Source organism: Pleurodeles waltl, chromosome 5 (assembly GCF_031143425.1).
Source record: "Pleurodeles waltl isolate 20211129_DDA chromosome 5, aPleWal1.hap1.20221129, whole genome shotgun sequence".
In the NCBI taxonomy this organism is placed as follows: domain Eukaryota; kingdom Metazoa; phylum Chordata; class Amphibia; order Caudata; family Salamandridae; genus Pleurodeles; species Pleurodeles waltl.
In genome coordinates, this window is record NC_090444.1 from 1,078,127,572 (window position 1) to 1,078,146,475 (window position 18,904).

The following is an 18,904-nucleotide window of genomic DNA, read 5'->3' on the forward strand; positions in this document are numbered from 1 at the left end:
TTCTTTTAAAATGATTTTTGTTCCAGACTATGGGGCAGATCAAAGAAAAGTGGCACAGCAACCAATGCAGGGCCACTTTTCTTTATCTCCTTAGAACCCCTCCACCTCCACTGTGTGTGCAATGTATTTTAAAGACTACGCACCATGGCACAAGGTAGGGGGCAATAGCGTGAAGGCATTTGACGCAATTGATGTAATGGTCAGAGTTAGAGCAAACATTTTGTTCCTAACTTTGAACAGTACTTAGGGTCCCATTGATACCAATGGTGTGCCCCCTTTAAAAAGCTGCGCTGAGCAGGTGCTAAAAGTAGCAGCGGAACATGGCACAGGTGTTTTGTTAGATTCCACTGCACCATTTTGGCACCCCCCTTACCGGCTGTACACCCCCTTGCATACTTAATTCTTGTCGCAGGCATTTTGTGGCACAAGGTTGAATGCGTGCATTGCACCACTTTGAGTTTCTGCTGCTTAGATTTTGGCATCGTTGGGCCACATTAGCATAAGTTGTTTGACACTAATGGTGCACAATAATGCACTAGGCCCTCTTAAATCAGGGCCTATGATCCAAAGTTGTTTACAACTATTGTAGTGTAGTCATGATCTCTTTGATATGGACAAGTTACAAATGGTATGTGATGGTGTAAATGAGTACACCATGAACATTCAGAGTTTACTTGATTTTAATGAATTATTTACATGGTGATTCTTTGAGTACAGTTCCACGTAAAAATGTTTTGCATAATTAGTTCTCTTCTGCGTACTCCAGCAGCAGAGTTTTGTTGTTTCCCCTCCTCCAGTTGTATACCATTGTTGTCATCCTCTTCATCTACTTGCTCATCCTAGGGGACATGTGTGCGTAGACAAATGGTATGCAAAATGGCACACACAAGGATTATTTTTGCAGACGAGGGGTGGTGCATATAACTGTCCTCTTCTTGTAAGATGTAGGCACCTGAACCTTGATTTAAGGAGGCGAAATGTCCGCTCCACTACATTTCTGGTCATTATGTGGCCTTTATTTTACGCCCACTCTGCATCCATTGTAGGATATCCAAAAAGTGTCATGATCCACGGCTGGATGCTGTAACCTTGCTCAGCAGCAAAGGAATGTGAGAACATGTGTCAATCATGTATATTAGTTAATTGCTAGGTGCCATGGCCCGTATTTGTTTTGAGTGGAGTGGTGAATAAGGGTTACATCTGGTATTGTGTGTGTTCCTGTTTGGATGGATGGTTGCATTGGTGTGTGGTGGTGCACTTCACTACCATGGGTTGTACCTTAGGTACATGGTGATTGTAATTGAAATTTTTGTTTGACAGTTCAGCCATGCCAAATATGTGCAGTGTTGTTTATATTAAAGTCTGGGGTCCAAATCTGCGAGGCCCTAGCACCTCCTTGCACCACATTAGCCTAATTATTTGTAGACACTATTGTGGTTCAAAAAGGCAAAAAACACAGCACAATGTTCACAAAGTGACACTACCCATGCAGTGCAACACTTAGTGACCCTTTGCCCCACATCATGCCTGTGCAAGGCATCATGTATGCAAGGGGTGTGTTCCCCCATTAGGCAAATGCAAAAATAGTGCAGAGGAATATAAGAGGTTTCAATGAGTCATTTTTACATGGTACTTTTGATGCCTGCACAGAGCAGGCGTAAGTAGGGGGCACACCCTTGCTTTCAATGTGCCCCTATGTACTTTGCAGAATTTGCACCATAAATTTGGCAATAATCCTACACAGTCCATCTATGGCATCCATCATGTTGACACTATTGCACCTAGTCTGCGCCATGGTGCGCCATATATTGGATACAGCACACACATATTGGGGGTAGGGGCACTAACGGGGTTATTACAACTTTGGAGGAGGTGTTAATCCGTCCCAAAAGTGACTGTAAAGTGACGGATATACCACCAGCCGTATTACGAGTCCATTATATCCTATGGAACTCGTAATACGGCAGGTGGTATATCCGTCACTTTACCGTCACTTTTGGGACGGATTAACACGTCCTCCAAAGTTGTAATAACCCCCTAAGTGTGCAAGTAAAGTAGCCCTGCTTTAGATGCTGCCCAACTTTTCAGACATGCAGCCCTTAGTGCCTTCACTTTAGACCTGCAGAAGAGCGATGTTGTGGACATGTGTACTGTGATGCTTGTGCAACGCGTCTTAGGAATTAGTTGCAATCTAATTAGGGATTGCATTTTTTATATTTATTCTCCTCAAGATATTTCAACATAAACATCAGATGGAGATTAAGGCTTGTTCTTTTCCATCTCTCGCCTATGTTCCAAGGAGGAGTTCCATCCGCTGTTCCCTCGAGAGAAGCACAGTAAGTAATAATAAGTATTTGATTTTCTGTTTTAGTTTGATACCATCACCGTAAACACCATGAATGTGCACTGAAACTCAAAGGGGTGGAATGGGGGTAAAATGAAAGTTTTATTTCCGTTTTAGATATGGGAGGAAACAGATGAATCTAAAGAAATGTATACTTTGTCCCTAATAGGACAGTAAGGGCCAGATGTAGCAAAGGGTTTTTCCCATTCTGTGTCAATGGGAAAATGTGTTCGTACATATGGCCCAAAGTCTTATACTCAGTCTCTTCCCCGACATGCAAGACAGAGCCCTCCCCGCCTCATGATTTCTCTGTTAGATCTCCTTGGGCAGTCGGATAGCCACAAGTGTCTTTCCCAGTCCCCGCACCCAGCCACACACCTCACGAAGCCACTCTCCTCTTGAAGCGTGGCAGGGAAATGCAGCTCCACGGCAAACGGCCTCCTGAGTCGTCTTCTGGTCTTCTTCGGGTTGCTCCCTTTTTGACATCTCCTACTCTGGGGCACAGTGAAGGGGGAGGTTCCCACCGTCTTCTTCAACTCCAGTCAAACCCCAAAGATGTCCAAGCGTCTGTTCTTCATCCGGTCGCTCGGCATTGTTCTCTCCTGGTTCCACCTCCGGTTGCTACTGTGAAGATGCCGTCTCCAAGTCTGGCCCCTCTTTTCTTCCTGATGCCAGGGTCAGTACCTGGAAGTTATCATCTAGCCGCTCCTCCTCTTCGGAATGCAAACTTCCCTTAAAGGGATGGTATTCGTATTCGTCCTTCAGGAGAGAAGAGGGATGTACTGAGATCTCGTTCTCCTGGTGATTGGGCAGTCGATGACACATCTCTCCCCCAGAAAAAGGCATACAGGCTTCGCTAACTTTTCTTAACTCAGGGCCTATATGAGCTTTGTTTTGTGGACAAATAAAATCACTATTTGACTTATTCTTTCTGATAATCATCTTCCAATATAGCAGACAATCCTAACCAAAGGTGGGCTCTCAAAACTTAGAATATTTATGAAGGTTCAGGTTGTAGAAAAACAGTTTATATTAAAAAAATATAATCTGCAGAATCAACAACTTTAACATGTCCAACGTACTTATATTGCCAATAAGTGGAATTTATTGTATTAAACACTTGGAATCCTAGATAATATGTTCTAGTCTTCTTATATTGAATTTTGATTTTGAGTTTGAGTCTGAAGTTAAGGTACTTACAGGGTAATGTTATTGTATGTTAAATAGTACTCCTGCAGTACTCTATTATGTACTCTCACATACCTTCGTGATCTGGCCTCGAAAAAATGTGTATAAAATTGCAATATTCAGGAATATACATATAGAAGTGGTGTAAAAGAAAAGGTCTGTGCAATCTAATTCACAAAAGCATATAATAGTATGTAAATGAATACTCCTGTAGAACTACTTACTGTACTCCTAAGTGCTTTTGTGAATCAGGGAGTTCATTTATTTTTAGGAAACGTAATTCAATCATAAAGAGAGCTGATACTTTTTGTAGACCAATAAGCTGTGGTTCAAAGATTCTGCTAAGCCGAGAGCTTTTGTTGTGGTTACTGCACAATTAGCTGCTGCCTGTTGCCTTTTGTCACAGTAAGAAGCTACAGTTACTGTTGCTTCTGCCATTGTCTAAAAGGTACTTGAATGCAGTGATCGCATGCATTGATTGTATCTTTTAAATGCCGCTCATCTTCCGTGTCATCGGCAGTTTCCACTGACACCTGAGGCGTGAATTGAAATGAACCACTCACAAATAAAACCCGTAATGCTCCCTTGTTGCCTTCATTTCTTTCTCAGTTCATCATCGCTCTGCTTTTAAAAATAATGTCCATTACTTGTTGCGCACTTCCAAAAGGTGCGATGAGCAATGCTTAATTTACAATAAATAACTAAACACATAAATAAATACATACATACATAAATAAATAAATAAATAAGCGCACAGGCCTCAAATGTTTCTCAAGAGCTCACCTCGAGCCCTGTTGAAAGCTGGTTTTTCCACAACCCAAGGCTTCCTTCTCCTATTTCCACCTCATTGATCTTTCTTATACTGCCTTACACTTTCTGTCCCTGAATTTCAGTCTTGAACCTCCATTCCATCTCTACTCCTTCCCTTTGTCACTGATTTCCTGTCTTCTTCTTCCTCCTTCTTTTTTCATTGTTTGAGTTTCTCTCTTTGCCCTAGGTCACAGTGAGATTATGAAAAATAGATCCTTGTCCTCACAAATGAGTGCTGGTTCTCATCATGACCAGCGCCGGCATAAATAAAGCAAGGTAGATATCCCTAATAATTCACTTTTTGCAACCAAAGTGTTTGCTCTAATTCAGTATTAGATAGACGCACAGAAATGTGGGAGAAGGCATTTCCTAAGCAAAGTCACAGAAAGATAGACTGAGTAAAAGATGTGCAACTAGACTGCATGATTGAGATTCCACAAAGACTGAACTAGGCGGGAAGGAGGGAATATTCTGGATCCTATGTTTGTTGATTAAAGATTCTTGCCATTTTTCCGGTCATGCCAGAGCAGCCCTACAAAAGGCTCTGCATCCCCCCTCCACCGAGGAAAGGTCCTTCAATAATCATTATTCCAATATAATTGCATCTGATTGTTCCACCTTAGAGCTGTGTGAAGAATATATACGGAAAAGATTATCAGAATAGCTGTGATGATGAGTTCTTTGAAGTGTAAATCTCTGAAGCCCGACAGTCAATGGAATGTTATGGTATATGCTGAGGAGGACCTTCTACCCACATATATTTTTATAACGTCATTCATTACACTAATTCTTACGAACAGGAATGCCGATACAAGCTGTAACTGAAACAGGCCATTATACTTGAATAACTGGGCAGGGACAATGAAAAGTACACCTCTGTGTAAACATCTAAAATATTTTCAGCGCCAAGAAGTCTTGTAGATATTGATGCTCTCAATAGGTCTTCTCTATCAGCTCCAGCATCCCCATGCATATCACATGTTTTAAGAAGCATTTTGTCAGAACGAACGTTTGGTTTATACAATTGCACTTTATTTTAAAGATCAGTTTGTGGTAGCACAGGAAACAAGTTTTGCTTTGGTTTTATAATTCAAATAATCAAGAACTGACATACAACATACACATACGCCAACAGTGCATAGCAAGGATCTGGTGCAAGAAAGGAATATTAGACCCTTTGACTCCTTTTGATCTAGTAAATACAGCAATTATCAGGGCTCTATGAGTCTGCTGGTAGCCAACCATTCCTCAGAACTTGCACCCCACCAATATTCTACCACAATACTGATTCTGAATATAGTCCTAGAAAAGTATCATAGCCAAATTATCGACTGCTACCCTATCGTGAAGGTAACCCTGTACAGGTAAGTCTAGATTTATAACATTTAACTCCGCATCTACATACATTGTCAATATGTTCATGGTTCAGGCCAACAGATCTGGAGTTAGGAAGACTACATCTACAGATTGTTGTATATATATTTACCTTGAAAATGTTGTGATAGTTGATAGTTTAGCAACCATATTTTTGTATGCCCATATTTTTTTACTTGACATTCTGACATTCAACATCCCCTCCAAACAATTTATCATTCTTTCTCTTTCGCGTTCTCTTTCGCTTTCTCACTCTTTTGGCAATTGGCCTCTCATTCATACACACATACTTGCACATTGGAAGCACTAACCATCCAATAATTACCAAGGGTGGTGCTTGGTGTATGTGTAGTGTGTTCTCCCATTCAAACCAATGATCCCGGGGCTGCACTGCAAGTGCTGTGTCTTTTTGTTGTGAATTTGATTCTGTGCATCGGGTACTGTGTTCTGGATACTGAAAGACTTGCTTTTTTTATTTTTCCCTCTACTACTGGGATATTATGATCACTTTAAGAAATTGATTTCTTGCTCTTTTTATTTAACAGTTGCAAAATTGTGAAAGGTTGGAGGGTTTTTCATAACTCATAGGTGACCATATCTAACATGAGTGGTAACGCAAGCCCTTGCAGTCCTAGCGGCGCAGAAGGTCCGCCATCCTTTGAAGGAAAACCCAACCATTCGGGGGGGCCCATTCCACCCTTGGCCAGTGGATATCTGTGAGATATGGGAGACTGAGAGGCCCCTCACCACATTCTGCCCTTGGCCCCTTCATTTTGGATATTACCCAACTCTAAAATGATTCTGATTTATTTCTGTAAAATTACACATTTCTGTTGAAAGACCCCGCTGTTATAGAAGTGCAGTATAAGTATTTCTTATTTGCAATGGTTCGTATGATTAAAATAAATATTTTACCAGAATTGTTGCAAATATTTAGGTATGAAACGTGCCCCTTGTGAAACTCAAATAATTGGTTTGGCCACTTAAAACAAGTGGCAGTTGGTGGCAAATTGCAATGGAGGGTGTTAGAAATGGGGTCATTGGTTGGCAGTCAGGTTACCCCCTGTCTAAGCAAGGGCTCTCACTCTAGTCAGGGTAAGTCACACACAATCCAAATTATCCTGTGCCGACCCTCTGGTAGCTTGGCACTGAGCAGTCAGGTTTAACTTAGAAGGCAATGTGTAAAGTATTTGTGCAATAAATCATGCAATAACACAGTGAAAACACCACAGAAATACACCACACAAGTTTATAAAAATCTAGGATAGTTATCTGAATGAATTAAGATCAAAATGATCAAGATTTAATAAGTACAAGTTGAAATATCACTTTTATAATGATAAGAGTTTTAAGTCTTTGAAAAGCAACAAGTGTATCTGGCAGAACAAAGTACCTTGTATGCATCAAAATTACACACATGGAGACCACAGAGGAGGAGATGCGTGGAAAATGATGGGTGTGCGTCGTATTTCCGGGCGCACAGACGATGCATCGATTCTTTTCCATTGGCAAGGACTTTGCGTCAAATTTCCAGCACGCTGGCTTGAATCGTCTTTGCGATGCGGGGTCTTTTGACGCCCAGGAATGATACGTGTAAATCCTGGGCGTGCAGGGTGAAGTCACAGGTGCTGCATCGAACCAGTGGGCAATGAGTCAAAATTTCGGCCACACTGCAGGCGCTGCGTCGATTCTTCTCACAGGAAGTCGTGTTGCGTCCTTCCGGCTTGGCGGTGCGTCAATCCAGTGGGCTGTGCATCAAAGGTCTGGTCGCAATGCTGGTGCTGCATCAATCTCCACTCGGGGAGCCGGGCTGCGTCATTCCGGTTCAGTGATGTGGTGATTATTTCACCGCTAGGCAGGCTGTGCATTGATTTTTGCCACACAAGGAGTTTCTTTGCAGAGATGAAGTCTTTTTTAAGTATTTCCTATTTGCAACAGTTTGTATGATTAAAATAAATATTTTACCTAAATTGTTGCACATATTTAGGTATGAAACATGCCCCTTGTGAAACCACAAATAATTGGTTTGGCCACTTAAAACAAGTGGCAGTTGGTGGCAAATTGCAATGGAGGGTGTTAGAAATGGGGTCATTGGTTGGCAGTCAGGTTACCCCCTGTCTAAGCAAGGGCTCTCACTCTAGTCAGGGTAAATCACACACAATCCAAATTAACCTGTGCCCATCCTCTGGTAACTTGGCACTGAGAAGTCAGGCTTAACTTAGAAGGCAATGTGTAAAGTATTTGTGCAATAAATCATGCAAAAACACGGTGGAAAAAACACGGTGGAAAAAACACAAAAAGACACCCAGCAGATTTAGAAAAATATAAGATATTTATCTGATTAATTTAAGGTCAAAAGAAAGCAAGATTGGATAATCTCAAGTTGAAAATATCACTTTTGATATCAATGAGAATAGTCTTAAGTTCTTAAAAGCAACAATTGTCTCTTGCAAGCACAAAGTACCTGGTGTGCGTCAAAATTACAGGCACGGAGACTGCAGGGGAGGAGATGGGTGGAAAACGAAGGGTGTGCATCGGATTTCTGGGCGCACGCAGACAATGCGTCGATTCTGTTCCACGCTGCAAGGCCTTTGCATTGAATTCCGGCGCACAGGCTTGAATCCTCTTTGCTATGCAGGATCTTTTGACGCCCACGGACGATGCAGAGAAATTCTGGGTGCGCCATATGATGTCACAGGAGCTGCGTCAATCTGGTGGGTGATACGTCGGAGTTTCTGTCGCACGACAGGAGCTGCGTCGATTCCTCACGGAGGAAGTCAGGCTGCATGATTCCGGTTCAACAATGCATTGATCCAGTGGGCTGTGCATTGAAGTTCCGTTCGCAACGCTGGTGCTGCGTCGATCTCCACTCGGAGAGCTGGGCTGCATTGTTCCGGTTCGGCGATGCGGAGATTGTTTCCCCACTAAGCAGGCTGTGCATTGTTTCTGGCAGGCTGTGTGTCGATTTTTCACCGCACAAGGACTTCTTTGCAGAAATGAAGTCTTTTAGGCCCTGAGACTTTAGGAAACAAGAGGCAAGCTCAATCCAAGCCCTTCGAGAGCTCTTCTCAGCAGAGCCAGAGGCCAGCAAGGCAGCAGTCCTTCTCAGAAAAGCAGTCCAGGTAAGTCCTTTGGGCAGCCAGGCAGTTCCTCTTGTCAGGTTGCAGGTCTGGGGCACGGTGTCTGTCCCAAGTAGTGTCTTGAAGTGTTCAGAAGTGTCTAAATTGGTAGGGTCAGAGAACCAGCTTATATACCCAAAAGTGCTTTTGAAGTTGGGAAGACTTCAAAGAGTGGTTTTAAAGTGTACAAGGTCCCCTTTCAGTACAACCCTGTCGTCCAGGGTCCCAGAAGGGGGTTTGGCAGTCCATTGTGTGAGGGCAGGCTTTGAAATGTAAGTGTCAAGCCCTCCACCCTTCTAGCCCAGGAAGACCCATTCAGTATGCAGATGTGTGCAGGTGTGACTGAGCATCCTGTGTTTGTGGTTGTCTGGGTGAAATGCACAAGGGAGCTGTCAACCAGCCCAGCCCAGATGTGGATTGTAAAGCACAGAAGGGTTTAAGTGCAGAGAAATGCTCACTTTCTAAAAGTGAAATTTCTAAAATAGTAATATAAACTCCAACCTCACCAGTAAGCAGGATTTTGTATTACCATTCTGGCCATACTAAATATGACTTGTCTACCCCTTTCTGATCAGAATCTACCACTCAAACAGTAGATGTGGGTAGCCCTAATGTTAGCCTATGAAAGGAGCAGGCCTCACAGCAGTGGAAAACGAATTTAGGAGTTTTCCACTACCAGGACACATAAAACACCCAGTTATTGGTCCTGCCTTTTACATACACAGCACCCTGCCCTATGTGTTACCTAGGGCCTACCTTAGGTGATACTTATATGTAGACAAAAGGGGAGTTGAAGGCTTGGCAAGTACTTTTAAATGCCAGGTTAAAGTGGCAGTGAAACTGCACACCCTGGTCTTGCAATGGCAGGCCTGAGACATGGTTAAGGGGCTACTTATGTAGATTGCACAATCACTGCTGCAGGCCCACTAGTAGCATTTAATTTACAGGCCCTGGACACATGCAGTGCACTTTACTAGGGACTCACAAGTAAACTAAATATGCCAGTTGGGTATCAGCCAATGTTACCATGTTTTAAGGGAGAGAGCTTATGCACTTTAGCACTGGTTAGCAGTGGTAAAGTATGCAGAGTCCTAAAACCAGCAAAAAATGTGTCAAAAAGTGGAGGGAGGCAAGAAAAACGTTGGGAGTGACCACCCTAAAGCTGTCAGGTCAAACAGACGGCTAAAAACACATACCCAAAACACTACACACAACACATAAAACACTAATATAAATATATATTTTTTTAAATTACCTTACTGATGTTCTGCAGCACGTCCCCGTTGCAGCGCGTCCTCCAAGAGTAGAAGCCCACAGCCAACCCCCTTATCCAATCAAGACGTTGCTTTCATGTTGTTAAGCAGCATGAAAAAAGCATCTTGATTGGCTGGAGTGGGCGTGCGCCATGCTCCAAAAGGCACTGTGAGCCTCTGCCTGCTCTCCAACCCGGCTAGGTTTGAATTGCGCATGTCAGTTTGGCCATAGCAAGGTAGCTAGCCAAACCAGTATGTGCACTTCAAACTGAAGTGGCCCCTCGTCACTGCTGCCAATCATTGGCAGCAGTGATGCTCTGGCCCGCCCTGCCCTTGCACTCCATTTGCTGGCAGAAAACGTAAAAAATAAAATGGTTATAAAATAATTTTATTACCATTTTATTTTTGACACTTTCTGCATAGCAGGGTTGGGTGGTGATGTTCCTCAGCTCCCACGGGAGAACCGCCCAATTATTCTCAGATCTCTCTGTGAAAATAAAATAAAACCCTAATATTTATACATCTTTGCTTTTTAAAGTTCTCCTGACATTTCCCTGCTCCCTGACCAACCCCTTTTGGCTGGTTAAATATGCATGGTTTGCTGGTTTCACTTCAAAAAGAGCAGTCATACTTTTCCTTTGATTGCTAAATATGTTTTTCTGTTTTAGATTGTTAGATGTTGCTTTTGAAAAGTGTTTTTTTTGCATACTGTGTGTAAAAAGTGAAAATCGTTTTTTGGGTGTATATGTTAATAAGTGTGATGTTTTAAAGCGCCTTTTCTGCGGTAAAAACATTTCTTTACAAATGCTAAATTGTGAACTTGCTCGATACTGGACTGAGCATTCCAGGTTCCTGAAAGGGCTATTGGGCTGATGTTAAGGGTTCTCCTTCATCACTATGCAACCTGTCCGTTGAAAAAATGTTCATTAATGAGCACCAAAGTAACACCATTGAGAAAACGGACTGCTCTCTCCAGCTCCTTGCAGCTTTCTCCCCTCAGAGCTTCTTTCCTCACATTGTAGAACACAACTTCGTGGCACAACAGTATTCAAAGCTAAGTTCATCCCACAACATATCCATCACACTTCCAAGATAAAACAACTCAATAACATTAGAATAAATAGCGCACAAAGCACTTTGCCCAACAGTATCCACAATAGAAATGTCTGAGTTGATAATACAAACCATGTGTATAGCAAAATATGTTTGAGTTAACAATATGGTATAAATAACAACAACTATCAAGAAATAAAATATTTTATCCACCCAGGCTACCTCCTGCTCCATCTAGGATAAAAACATGGTTGAACCTTTCATCGAGATACAGCCCTCAACGAAATGCTCTTGTCAGACATTGGAGCAGTTGACGTTTTATCAAAAAGGGGCAATTGCTCCTTGGATTCAGACATGCTTCAAACATCACCCTGGTCTAAAATCACAATATTTCTTTTTACTGCTTTTATATTGCGAGGACCCATGAAATTCGTGGTGCTTTTCTTCACAAACCTTACCCATACCACATCGTCAACCTTCCATTTGCTCTCACATCCACCATGACAGAAATCACATTTGTCCTTATACTTTCTTTAGTATAGTGTCATTCGTTATCTCACACTCTTATTATCTAAACATCTGACTCATTTACTGATGTTTAGTATAGTGTAATTATTTCTCTCACGCTTTTATTATCTAAACATCTAACTCCTTTACTGATGTTCAGTCATCCAGGAACCAATTTGGACCTGGCCTTTGTAATGATGAGGAGGTGAAATCCAGTTCACGTCAGGTACCACAAAGAATGGCATTAATGCTCTCTGCTGCTCCTGCCTGTTCCCCACATTCTAAAATGAGCGGGAAACTCCCGGAATGCACATACACAAGAAGGAGGACAGGAAGGGGAAGGAAGACTGAGGAAAGAGGACATTGACAAATAACACTTTGCAGAATATTACGTCTTCTGCCTTTCATCAACAATTAGCTCAATACATAGGCCCTCATTAGGACTTTGGCGGTCAGCTGACTGCCATGCCGGCAGTGGCAGTTGTACTGCCGCCAGGCTGCAGGTGAAGCCCGCCATATTACGACCGCTGCAGTGATCCCACCCAAATACAGCCAATGCCCCGCCAGTACCATCAGTGCGGTCCGACCTCCGACGATGGTGGTTGCCATCTTCTGGCCGGCAGAATACAATTCACCGCCCACCCTATTACGACTTAGCAGACCGCCAGGATTTCTGAGGCGGTAACACCGCCATGAAAAGCCTGGGCAAAACGTGCGCTATAAAAGGAGACACTCACCTCCAGGGACATATAGGAGTCCGCCGCCACCATGGAACCCGAACTGGAAGTCTTCCCGATGCTGTACCATGTGATGGAAGTTTAGGAGCAGCGACGTCGACGAAGACAACAACCGTGAGTACAGCCGCCTAGCACACAAGGGAGGGAGGGGAGAATGACACACCCACATGCAACACACACCCGCCACAGACTGTGACGCATATATTCACCCCAAACAAACACCCATCCCAAACACAAACTACACACAAACTACAGACACACACACCAAACACTCACACAACATGCACAACACACACCTTACACACAAACCACACACATAGAGAATAATCTGCTGTAAAATACAATTACATAAGCCATAAGAAAAGAAAGGCAGGACACATACCTGTGATTTTACCACAGTATTGAGCTTGGTGTCCTATTTTAAAATAGGTAATAATTAAAACAATGACTCTAAACAAGGGGCCATTGGCCAGTTGAAATGTCCATATATATCTCAGGGCACAAATGGCCCGCAAACAGGCACAACTTGACTCCTAACAGCCTAATTGACTCTACTGGGCAGGGACATCCATGTGGAGGGCAGGCACCTCAGGGGGTAGAAGTTAGGGGAAGGGGGTGGTAGTGAGTGGGGGTTGTTTTGGAATGGGGGAGTCCTTGGACTTTGGTTTTTGAGGGGGTGGGGGGTTGTTTGTTTTGGTTTAGTGGCGGGGAGTGGGTTTGGAGCGGGGGTGGGAGTGCTGACCTTTTGCTTCATAGAGGGAGGTTTTTTGGCGGGGGTTGGGACATTAAAAACACTAGGGGGCCATGGGAGGACTGGAAGCTGGAGGGACTGGGCTTGGGGAGAGGAACCTGGTGTTTAGAGACAACACAGGGTGGGTCAGGAGGATGGAACAGGTCAAGGCAGGCAAGGAAAGGTTTCTTAGGTACAGTGGGGTGGACTGTGGGAGCAGGTTTGGGAGTGGAGGTAGAGGGAGTGGTTGTAGGACATGTAGGTGTGCTGGACATGGATGTAGGTGCTAGCAAAGTGTGCTTGTGTGAGGTGGATGACTGTTGGGTGGGTGAGTTGGGTGTTTATGTGTTTTGGGAGTAGGGTGGGAGAAGATCAGCAGGTAGTGTGTATGTATGTTGGGGTGGTGTCTGCAAGTAAGGTGGGTGTGCTGCATGTGGTTGTGGTGGTGGTGGTGGTGACTGCACATGTGGTGTATGGGCTGCTAGTCTGCGTGTCTGCGGTTATAGTGACTGTGAGCAAGGCTGAACAGGTGGCAGGATCTGGGACTGAGGATGCAGTGCTTGAAGGTGTGAGTGTTGATGCGATTGTGAGGGAGGAGGTGGAGGGGAGACAGTGGAGGCAGTGGCTGTTGTTGTGTGTGCTTCTGTGTGTTAGCTGGGTATATGCTTGTGGTGTTATATGTGGTGCTTGGAATGGGTGGGGAGAGAGGGGTCTCGGACTGGGTACATGTAGTTGGAGGTGAGATGGAATTAATAGGGACACTGACTGCCGCCAAAGAGGAGGCCAGAGCCTGAAATGATCTCTGTAGGCCAGCCAAGCCAACGTGAATGCTTTCCCGATAGACATTGCATTGCTGCATGTGGTTTGTCAGAATTCACTATGGTTGACTGCCCTACAGAGATGGACCTCAGGACATCAGTAGCCTCCTCGTTGAGGGCAGCAGGGCTGACTGGGGTAGTGGCTGAGGTGCCTGCGGCGAAGGAGACGCTCACCCTACTGGGTGAGTGGGCACAGGCAAGTGGGTGGGGAGCTACTGGGAGGGTGGTGATAGAACGGGGGGTAGAGAAAGATGATGTTGCTGGGGTGGTCCCAGAGGTGTCCGCCACCACCAGGGAGCACCCATCGGAAGAGAAATCAGAATCAGATGTAGCATCTCCTGTCTCCCCCAGGGTGCTCCCCTCACCCTCCAACCCACTGGTCCCCTCTGTGTCGGTGGACACTGCCTCCTGGGTCCTGTGGGCTGCAGCTTCCCCACTCGCTGGTGTCCCTGCTCCTTCGTCAGATGATGCTAATGCACACAAAGACAGAAGAAGAATGAAGGGAGGGTGGGTGGGAAAGAAAGAAAGGGAGCACAGAGTCAATTACAACAAGAACAGCCATATGACATACACATCATAACAACTCACTGGTAATTTACACTATGCAGTGAAAGCCACACGACCGCACCAATGCCTAGGAACAACAGCTGAACATGAAATGACACTACCATCCTCCATAAGCAACTCTGTACTTTGAAATCTGCACACCATTCAGACTCACTAATCCATGTCTGCCTGTTGACAAAGGTACAGCTTCACTTACTCCATTACAGTGTATGAACAACTTGCAATTGCCAGGACATACCACTTAGATAGTGGACATCAGAGTATCACTCCTACACTGGAGACTCAGGATGTAGGTCCTTACTTATGTAGAAATCTCAGAAAATAACTAATACCTATTGTACATACCACTGACCATTGCTGTGCCGAACTGTACAACATTACTGACAATGGCTTATTTAGGCATACACTGACTATTACCTTGGTATCCAAAGACTATGCCAGTTTTAAGGGAAAAAAGAACACTGTGAGTACTCACCCCCTTGTGGCTGCTGTGCTGCCCTCAAGTGCCCATTCAGCTCTGGGTTGGCCTCTGCCAGTATGCGGGCCATTAGGGGTGTTAGGGTCCGACTGGCACCCCTCTCTAGTTGGGAGTACATCCCCAGCTGGGTCTTCGCGGTCTTCCGGGCCCAGCGTCTCAGGTCCTCCCACCGCTTTCTGCAGTGGGTGGTCCACACGTCTTTGGCGATGGCACGCCATAACCCTTTCTTCTGATGGGTACTGACCTGCATAGGAGACACAGACAGAAGGACACCATTAACTGCATACTTCAATCAGTTACAGTGATGGACTACATACTGTATCAATCTCACAATCATCATACACATCACTTGTACCACTGTGCACATTTTGCATGAACCCGACAATACTCCCTAAAGGATACACTGCATGCACACACATTCAATAACATACATCCATGTTGCATCTAATATACCAAAATGGTGCTCACCTGTTGATCTAGAGCCCTATACCACTGTCCATACAGGGGTAGGACCCCATCCACAATCTTTTCAAGTTCTTCAGATGTGAGGGTTGGGGCCCTATCCCATGTAGCATGGGCCGCTGTGCCTTCCAGACACAGGACACAGCAGCTCATGCAGTGGAGGTCTTTATAGGGTGGAAGTCAGGAGTCAAGTGAAACGGGCTTCTCCAAATGGCGGTCACGTCCGCACCGGTAATCACCGTCACTGCCGGCGGTGATCATCATTGGCCCCTATTCTCATAGACATCAATGTTATCCAATCAGGAGTTCCATGGCGGTTCTGACCGCCCTCCACCAAGACGACTAACGCCGGCGGAGTGAGGTCACTTCCATTTGTCCTCTGCATGCAGGACACACCGATGCCATTTTCTGAAGATTGTTATCATTGTAGTTAATGATATGTGTGTCATAAGTACTTATAGTACACATCAAGGCAATTCCTACACGTTAACATTGTACATTTGGTGGCAGATTTCTGCCTTACAGTATTAGTGCTTATACCAGTGCACTGCTTGAATAAAGAGCAGTTGAAGAACATTGAAAATGTTATGATACAAATAACGTCTTACTACTTAGACTACAACTGTGAACAACTGTGAAGCAGTATTACCATATATTGATATCAGATAGTATTAGAAGTCCGTTTGCATGTTGAGGCAACCAGAGCAGATTTCAAACATTGGTTGTCTGAAATGTATTAGAAAGCTCTATTTTCTGTAATATTGTGTAATCATTTCCTTTATGCTTTCTCACACTTGTGATGTTTGGTTTGTTTAGATACCAACTTCTGTGGAGGAGGAGGAATGCACCAGTGTACAGACCCCTAGTTGACTTGGCTCCAATGGAGGAACGCCATATAATTCTCACCTGTCGTCTGAACAGGGCGACAATCATTGAACTGTGTGCACAATTGGCGCCAGATCTAATTCCTGCTCTTCATAATCCTACTGCAATACCTTCTACAGTACAGGTGCTGTCAGTGCTCCACTTCCTGGCCAGTGGATCATTTCAGGTGGCAATGGGCTTGGCTGCAGGTATGTCTCAGCCAATGTTTAATATTGTGATTTAAAATGTTCTGAATGCATTGCTGAGATACATGAGCTTTATCACATTCCCCCAAGGTGATGATTTTCCCACTGTTAAGGCTGCTTTCTATACAATTCCAGATGTGCAGATGGTGTGCCTTGCTGATCAGTATATTTCTCATGTTGCTGCCAAGTTTCCAGGATCTGTACATGATGCCTATGTAATAAGGAACAGTGGTAGCCCACAGATGATGTCATAACTACAGAGAGAGAGAATCTAACTCATTGGTGAGTATGATGTTTTCATTCAATGTCTGTCACAGTGTATTACCTTTAAGTTGTCCTCTGTAGTATTGTACATAAAGTAATGTGAGATTTTCACTATTTCCAGGTGACTCCGGCTACCCGAACCTATCCTGGCTGTTGACACCAGTGAGGAATCTAAGGAATCTGAGGACAGAGGCTGAGAAGCGCTACAATGAGTCACATGGACGGACCAGAAGAGTGATAGAAAGAACATTTGGCCTTCTGAAGCCAGGTTTAGGTGCCTACATATTTCTAGTGGTAGATCCCTACTCTACTCCCCTGTAAAGGTCTGCCAGATAATCGTGGCCTGCTGCATGCCACACAATTTGGCCCTCAGAAGGCATGTACCATTACTGCAGGAGGAGGGGGGGAGAAAAAGCACCAATGCCAGCAGGGGAAACTCAGGACAGTGATGAAGATGGGGAGGAGGATGATGTGGACAACAGGACACATCTAATACACCAGTACTTCCAATGACAGTCGGGTAAGTCTGTAATTATGTTCATACCACTATTTGAATGAAGAGCTTTGTGGCAGCTATAATGTAGAAATCTTTAAAGTGTGCATTTTGAAACCTAATATTGTTCCATAAGTGGTTAGTTTGCCACAGGTATGAAATATGAAGAAAAGCTTATGTTGCCGATGCTATATATCAGCTGTTTGGCAGTTTCAAATACATGCCCATATCAAACTGTATCCTCATTTCATGCAGTACTTAGCATTTGTTGCTGGGAATATAATGTGAGTTTCAAGGTGCTTACTCAACCGCTCTGTGATTTCCTTGACCCTGACAGTTTGTCCTGGACTAGTTGTTATAGAGGAGGGATTGGCAACTGACAACATGGCGTATCTTGTCTAGCGCCCTTACAAAAGTTGTGTCTTGTCACTACTAGTGTTTGGAATTAATTGCAGTGCATAATATTAAGTCAATATGACCAAATGAATGTAGGCTGATATGTTACAGGGACTCATGTTGCTTTACTTCCCTTTACTTCTAATTTGGATGTCACTGAAGGTTTCCCTTTTTTCAGATGTTGGTGTGGTCACCACTGTGTACTCATGGAATGCCTGCAGACTACTTTCATACAGTTTGGTGGATGGTGACTTGTGGTAAGCATTTACACTGGTAATGTGTACCCCAAGCTGACTGTACATTGGATGGATTCACACTTTACATTACATTTGCACAGGAAAATAAAAGTCAAGACATTGCATATTGATAAAATAAAAGCACAAATCCTTCAGTTGTGTTTAAGTGTGTTTATTAAAATTACTAAAAGGAAGTGATAGTGTAATAGAGTGGGTGATGGTCGATGAAATCTTCAGTGTAGTGGCCCAGTTAGTTTGTAGCACAGGTACAGTATCCATGGGGCCATTGGAAAAAGGAGCAATGGCAGTCCAAAGTAAACAAGGTGTCTCAGTGACACACAAGAGAGACAAGTCGGAGAGGCACTCTTCCTGGCAGTAGTTTTGGTCTTGGCTACAGTCTCTGTAAGTTGTCTGGCTTGCAGGGAACGTTTGCGGGGTTGTTCCTCTGCTACAGAGGGAGGGGTGCTGGTGGGATGTGTGTCCTGTGGCAGGGCCTCCAGTCCACTCGCTGCAGCAGATGTAGAGGACGGCTCAGTGCTCTGACTAGTGGAACGGACCCCATGGTGTGGTGAGGACTCACGCATAATGGTTGCAATTTCCCTAAGCACCCCTGCATTGAAGGCCATGTTGGCATTGTGGGTCTGCAACTGCTGCATGGCCTCCTCGCGGTGTTCCCTCTGCTGCCTCTGGTTCTCCTGCAAGGTGGTGAGTACCTGGCCCATCCTGTCCTGGGATTTCTGGTATGCTCCCAGGACTTGTGCCAGTGTCTCCTGACCAGTCAGTTCCCTGGGTTGGCCCACCCCTTGGCGCACAGATGCCCTCCCACTGGCCCTGGCCCTGGCCCCATGCGCCTGTGTTCCCTGAACTGTGTGCTCACTCCCACTTACACCAGGACCTTCTTCGTCTTGCCTGGGTATTGTTGACTCCGGTCCCAGTACACGAGGGCACACTGCTGATTGGCGTGTCCTGAGGACACAGGTTTGGGGATGTTGGGTGGCTACTGAT